We start from the raw sequence: 6773 nt of genomic DNA, 5'->3' as shown, positions 1-6773 counted from the left end.
TTCAAGGCATGCAGTATGTTTATAAGAATATTCCTGCAGAGTGCAGTGTATCATATGTAGAGGATACCCCGTGAATGTCGATGGAGTACTGGAGGTGTAGATTTTTTTCCTTTCTAATAAGTGAACTATCATTCTTGTTATATACGTATACGTAAAAAAAAATCATGTTTTAAACCTAATTTTAAGCAGTCAAATTCAGTGAATTGCTTTTCTTAGAATTTAGTTCTGCATCTGCATAGCAAAACGGTGTAATATGAGACAGTGCAATTCGCCCAGATAACAGCAGCCAAAGATTACATGGCTCGATTGCAGCTGGAGATTTAACGAGACGTAATTAGGTGCAGCACCAGCTTTTCATCTGTAGCGTTGTCATTTAAGAAACGTTAGATTATATATTCCAAAATAACATTTAAAACACAAGCAAAGAACCAAAAGATCATCAGCAAAAGAAACCCTGTAATGACACTGATCAGGGTATAGAGGAAAGACAATGGATTTTAAAAGCTTTGTTAGCTCTCCTTCAAATGCACTGTTCCATATGAGCAGCAGTTTTCTTTTTTTAAACCCCATTACCTCCTGTTCACTTTGACACATTGCGCTTGGGCTCATAAGCACTCAGTTAAGCCGTCACTTCTCAGGTAGGTGTAATGCACGGAAGGAGACGAAAGAGAGAGAGAGAGAGGAGTGATGATACAGATTGAACTTGTAGCAGCTGAAAGAGGTCTTTTTCATTCAAATCTTTCTAAACAAAAATGGGGCATTTCTATTTCTGAACAGTAAGTGTACGTCACAGAGGGATGGGGGATTAAATTCCAATCTACATCTGACTTGACTGACACACGTTTGCATATATATATATATATATCATATACACACACACACACCCTGGATAGCATCCTGCCTAGAATGGAGCCACAACGGAATCTCTCCTTGGAAAACACTACTCATTTTATACCATGGGGCACAGGTAAGCCATTCTGCACTGTTTTCAATTTTAAACTTCAGTGCTCAGAAATTTATTAATTCTGCAGAGCAGAGCATAACCTGATCTGTAGAATATTTGAGGTTAAAAACTCTAAAGCCTTACATCCTTGTAAAAGCTAATGCCATGTAAGCATGCATAGTGTGTAGCTAAAACTGAAATTATATTCATCAGGCTGCATGTATTCAAAGTTAAAGTTGAGGTTGTGTATTTAGGTGATTTTTAGCACTATTGCATATCTATCCTATAGAATTGGTTAACAGTTGCAGGTTGTTTACTGTAAAGTTGATTTACCACTCAATTCTACTTCAATATCCTGGGATAGATTTAGATTATTTTCTGAAATAAGACACAGAAGCAGTTTAAAATCAGTCCCTGGCATTTTGATCATGATACGCATCGTGTAGTGATATATAACCAGCTAAGTACTTAACCAGGGACGAACCCCTGCCTGTCAGGGTCAGATAAAAAGCAATGCATACAATTAGAACTAATTAGAAATGCCTGCCACAGACAGAGGTAGCCAGTACTAGGTCTCTTAATGTCCTGTGACCATTCCTCAATGATTAACACTCCTAATTCCTCCAGGGAAGTTGGGAGTGAAAGTCTGTTTTCCAGTGTGCCTTGAGAACGATTTGAGCAATCTTTGTATACCCAGAGCCGAAAACCTGGTATAAGATTTTCTGTCTTGCCTTTTGTGACTGAAACTGACTTTCAGCAGGGAAATGCATCTTTTATAGATTACAGAATACATGGCAGAGTGCCACAGTAAAGTGAAGCATGATCAAGTTCATGTTTGATTATTATGCTTTTTGCCATTAAACCTAGTTTGTTGCATATTTGTCTTCAAGGTTTACTCTGTGTTGGCAGGATAGCATTAAATGTAACTGCAGATCTCACTCTGTATTGTTAGAAATGGAGCTACCTTTTAATCCTCTCAATCTGGATCTTTTTTGTTGTACCTCTTAATTCTCCAATCGCAAAATCATATGAAAACATTTTTTATTGCAGGATAAGAGATGCAGTTAACAGTTCATACTTTACAACTGTAAATTGGAATTACAATTTGGAATTACACATAATTATCTCAATTCTACACTCTAATTTCCCCCTGGTACGTCACATTTAAATGACTGAAAGTTATTATCATTTTAATGATTCTTGTTAGCAGCTCACACAATACTCCCAAAGGGTCAGCCGACTGTTGCTGACCCCAACATGTTACAAAGAAACCATATTCTAGGAATGCATTAAAAAGAACCACAGGACATTTTTTGTGCGTCAGACACATAATTAATCAATTTGATGTCATGCTGTGTTTGATTAAAATTCTCACCCATTTATTTTTCTGGACACTTAATTGATGCTTGCATGATAAATTGCTGAGTTTTTCCATTTGTGTATTTTGAAACTACGATTGATGCAAGTAGAGGTGCAACTCCATAATAATGGATCATAGATCAAATTTCCATTATTTTATTCTTTATTATTTAAAAAGAACAAAGTTGAGAACAGAGGAACGTTTCGGCCAGACGGCCTTCATCAAACTCAAATGTTTAGTTAACAATGTTTATTTATTGTACTACAACTTTGTCTACGACTGTAAGTCGCCCTGGATAAGGGCGTCTGCTAAGAAATAAAATAATAATAATAATAATAATAATAATAATAATAATAATAATACCAGATTCCATCAGCTGTCACTGTTTTAATTTTGTGTCTATTTGATTGGGGTTTGTAGGCAAGTAGTTTCTTAAATTTATTGGCAGACAGCATGCCCTAGTAATATATACTCCTTGATAATTAAAGAATTGCAGTTGTGTGATTTGAGAAAATGGACACATGCAGTTGCATAATGTTTTTTTTTCTTTTTTTCATAATCAGTTACATTACATTGGGTGAGCTTATATACGGTATTCCCATTACAGGGAATTTTGTACCGTTTGTGTAAAACCACACTGCACTAGCTTTTAATCACTACACACACTCAGTGGTGTTGATTTTGCTTATTCACCTTTCACCATAATTGAAACAATTGAATGTTGCTCTCCATGGAGGCAATGTGGAGATCAGCAATCCGAGCTGCTGTTTTTTCAATTAGAATGTAACCCCATTGACCCTCACCTGGGTGTCAATTCAAACTATTGATTTGTACTGCTCTACTCGACATTCTGTGCCACCTAACTTTACAGAATCTGTGGGGCAGATGAATAACACCAAGTTAAATATTCCCTCTTGCTCAAGCCATATTTATCATATTCATCATATTCAATACTCCAGCAGTCATCTGCCCTCTGTAATATTATTATTATTATTTAAACTATTACAATAATCTTGATGCTACTTCTATTCAGCAAATGAATGGTCCTGTGCCACCATGATCATGCCAACAGTCAGCATCTGTCTCCTGGGTGTGATCGGGAATGGGCTTGTCCTCTACATGGTGGCTCGGAAGACCCCTTTTGAGATGGTTTGTTGAGTTTTTTAGAAACTTGCAGCTTCTGATAAAATCCATGATGTATAGAAATCAAAAAGTATACAGAAATTGATGGAGTAATGTTCCTGCATTGATAATAGTGTTTAGTCTATACCTATAAAATGTTTATTCAACTGCTGACATGTTGAACGGTGTGCTTTGGTAATGTTCTAAATCTCCACCTGCATGAACAGACCTCTCTTGTAAAACATATCTTAATCTCATTGGTTGAAATGAATATATTTACTCCTAGAAGGAGTTAACATGTATGCAGCTACTGTATATATAGAAGCCTACAGAAATGTTGATCAATTTCTGCAGAACAATGCTGATGACTATAAATCAACCATGGTACATTAAACTTCCAGAAACAGATGATTCTGCCTGAACAGTCCCTAACCTCAAGGTGGGTGCAGGTGCAGGTGCAGGAAGCCAGTCAAAAACTCTTGATCCATCTGGAAAGATAATATGTTGGATACATGTAAATATATTTCTGTTTTAATTAAGCACATTAAATGGAAGTATAATGAGTCTGAAGATTCTAATATTTTGTTTGTGTAAACTAGAACTAGATTTTGGCCTGCTTCTGTAATGAATGTTTAACTTTTTTATTTAAATTTTTTTTCCCCAAAACAGTGAATAAACACAGGAATATAAATGCACTAAATATATATCATACTATCTTATACACAGTATGGGGCATGTGCAGTACTTTATATGTGTTCCATGAAATTCGTGTGAATGGGCCGGCTACAACAAAAGTCAAAACAGAAATAAACTAACGGTGGTCGAAGCAAAGCACATCCAACTGTATTCACCTCGTGTTAATCACCTCCCTGCCGTGCAGCAAATAAGAGCTGCTAAAAGAGAACGCAATTGAGAGAAAATGTTTTTTCATCTTATAGGCCATGGATATTCATGAGGCATGACACACAATCAAATTATTGAAGCTGTTGCCAAATACTTCAACCTCAACCGTTTTAATGCATAGTCTGATTCTTAATCAGGCTGACAAAGGCTGTCTGTAGCTAACGAGACGATGTAATTAGTTTTTGGGGTTTTGTTTTTGTTTAGGTTCTTTGGATTGAGAACTAGAATGTGGCATAAATAAGCAGTTTCTTTATTTTTGTATGATTAAGACACATGGGGTGTGTGGGTGAGGGGTTTGGTTAGCATTCAATTAGACCTTGCTTTGATAGGAGTGAAAGCTTGTTAACATGTTTAAAAAAAAAAAAAAACACTTTAGGGTAGTAATAAGAAACCTGGTTATAAAATGAGATGAAAGGTACAATAAGAAATCTCACCTGGTAAATGCTCAACCACCTGGTATGCAGAGTCATACATTCAGGGGAGAGCCGATTCATGTCCTGGCTGTGCCAAGCTGACAGTCTTTGCTTGGGATTTCACCAGGGGTGTTGCATTGACTCTTACGCTCCTTCAGGTTACGAGGGAAGGGAAAATCATCTGGGTAGAAGTCCTCTACTGGCCAGGCACCTGATGAGCTCAAAGCAGAAACCTTCAGGGCCCACTAGCTTGTTGACACCTGCACTGAAGCACCTAGGGGTAGAGGCGAGACAATTGGCATGACCACTGACCTTCAGTCCTCCTGTTGTGGGGACTACTGCGGTAAGGGAACATACTGGGGAGGAAAATCTAAAAACAATTGGCCACACTAAACTATTCTCTATCTCCCCTGATGACTTTGCCTCCTTCTTCTCTTCTAAAATCTCAGATATCCGCAAACTCTTTAACACCTCTCCCTCCCCCGCACCTCCTCCTGCTCCAACCCCTACACCCACTGCATCCCCTACTAACTCGCCCTCCTTCTCCACCTTCTTTCCCCTCTCAGACTCTGACCTCTCCTCCCTGCTCCAGGGTCACAAACCCACCACGTGTGCCTTGGACCCCCTCCCCACTCACCTCTTTCAAGCTGCTGCTCCTGCTCTATTTCCCTTCATCTCCTCCCTTCTCAACACCTCTCTACTTTCTGGTCTCTTTCCCTCTGCCTTCAAAAAAGCCTCTATCACTCCCCTCCTCAAAAAACCTACCCTCGACCCCACCTCCTTCCAGAGCTACCATCCTGTCTCCCTCCTACCCTTCCTCTCCAAAACCCTCGAGCGGACTGTACACCGCCAGCTGTCTGCTTTCCTGTCCAACCACTCTCTGCTCGACCCTCTCCAATCTGGCTTCCGCTCTGCTCACTCCACTGAAACCGCCTTCCTGTCTGTCACCAACTCACTTAAGTCTGCCCGAGCTGCCTCTCTCTCCTCTGTCCTAATTCTCCTCGACCTCTCTGCTGTCTTTGACACTGTTGATCACTCTATTCTACTATCATCTCTCGCTGAACTGGGGATCTCTGGCACTGCTCTGGCCTGGTTCTCCTCCTACCTCTCCAACCGCACTTACCAGGTAACCTGGCGTGGAGCAACCTCCACACCTCACCCTCTCTTAACAGGAGTCCCCCAAGGGTCAGTCTTGGGTCCTCTCCTGTTCTCTCTCTACACCCGCTCCCTGGGCCCCCTCATCGCATCCTATGGTTTCTCATACCATTTCTATGCTGATGATGCTCAGATTTTCCTCTCCTTCCCCACCTCTGACTCCACCATCTCCTCCCGTATCTCTACCTGTCTGTCTGCTATTTCCTCCTGGATGCACTCGCATCACCTCAAACTCAACCTCTCTAAATCTGACCTCTTTTTCTTTCCCTCCTCCTCCCCCTCCTCTGATCTCTCTATCTCTGTTCCTCTGGAATCTACCACACTCTCTCCCTCTTCCTCCGCTAAGAACCTCGGAGTCACCCTGGACCCCTGCCTCTCTTATTCCCAGCACATCTCCACTCTGGCACGCACTTGCCGATTCTTCCTGAGCAACATCTGAAGAATCCGACCCTTCCTCACCAACTACGCTACCCAGCTCCTGGTCCAGGCCTTGGTACTCTCCCGCCTAGACTACTGCAACTCCCTCCTGGCTGGCCTCCCTGCGTCCGCCACCCGTCCGCTCCAGCTCTTCCAGAACTCCGCTGCCCGCCTGGTGTTCTCTGCCTCGCTTCTCCCACGCTACTCCACTACTCCGCTCACTCCACTGGCTCCCGATCACCGCTCACATCCAGTTCAAGACTCTTGTATTAGCCTACAGATGCCTTGACCAGACTGCACCCAGCTACCTCCAGACCCTCATCTCTCCCTACACCCCCACTTGACCTCTCCGCTCTGCCTGCACTAGAAGACTGGCTCTACCTCCGCTATGCTCCCCTGCCTCCAGAGCCCGCTCCTTCTCCACCCTTGCTCCGCGGTGGTGGAATGACCTTCCTACAGA

Source organism: Acipenser ruthenus, chromosome 17, assembly GCF_902713425.1.
Source record: "Acipenser ruthenus chromosome 17, fAciRut3.2 maternal haplotype, whole genome shotgun sequence".
Lineage (NCBI taxonomy): Eukaryota > Metazoa > Chordata > Actinopteri > Acipenseriformes > Acipenseridae > Acipenser > Acipenser ruthenus.
This window is presented reverse-complemented; position numbering follows the sequence as displayed.